Source organism: Sinocyclocheilus anshuiensis, unplaced genomic scaffold, assembly GCF_001515605.1.
Source record: "Sinocyclocheilus anshuiensis isolate Anshui unplaced genomic scaffold, SAMN03320099.WGS_v1.1 scaffold409, whole genome shotgun sequence".
Taxonomy (NCBI): Eukaryota; Metazoa; Chordata; class Actinopteri; order Cypriniformes; family Cyprinidae; genus Sinocyclocheilus; species Sinocyclocheilus anshuiensis.
In genome coordinates this window covers 443,853-444,185 of record NW_015540855.1, presented here as the reverse complement: position 1 = coordinate 444,185, position 333 = coordinate 443,853, and the positions used below count along the sequence as shown (strand labels likewise).

Here is a 333-nt window from a genome sequence, read left to right as displayed (position 1 = left end):
AGATGGCGACAAAGAGGCAAAACTTATGGACTGCAGCTTTAATTACTCACCCTCATGTCGTTCCAAACCTGTAACACCTTCATTCATCTTCGTAACAAAAATGAAGATATTTTTGATGAAATGCGAGAGCTTTCTGACCCTGCATAGACAACGCAAGTGCGTTGTGGTACTCTTGTGAACGCGTGTCGAAGACTGACATGGAAGAGAAGAAATGTTTTGTTTTCTTTGCGCACAAAAAGTATTCTCGTAGCTTCGTACAATTAAGGTTGAACCACTGATGTCACATGGACTATTTTAACGATGTCCTTACTACCTTTCTGGGCCTTGAACATG

General features: G+C 41.1%; 1 protein-coding gene across 2 annotated transcripts in view; it reads right to left on the bottom strand.

Annotated features, from left to right (window-relative positions):
• LOC107687813 (polypeptide N-acetylgalactosaminyltransferase 1-like) overlaps positions 1–333 on the bottom strand; it is a 128,056-nt gene that overhangs the window by 13,978 nt on the left and 113,745 nt on the right. The gene's annotated exons all lie outside the window — the stretch shown is intronic.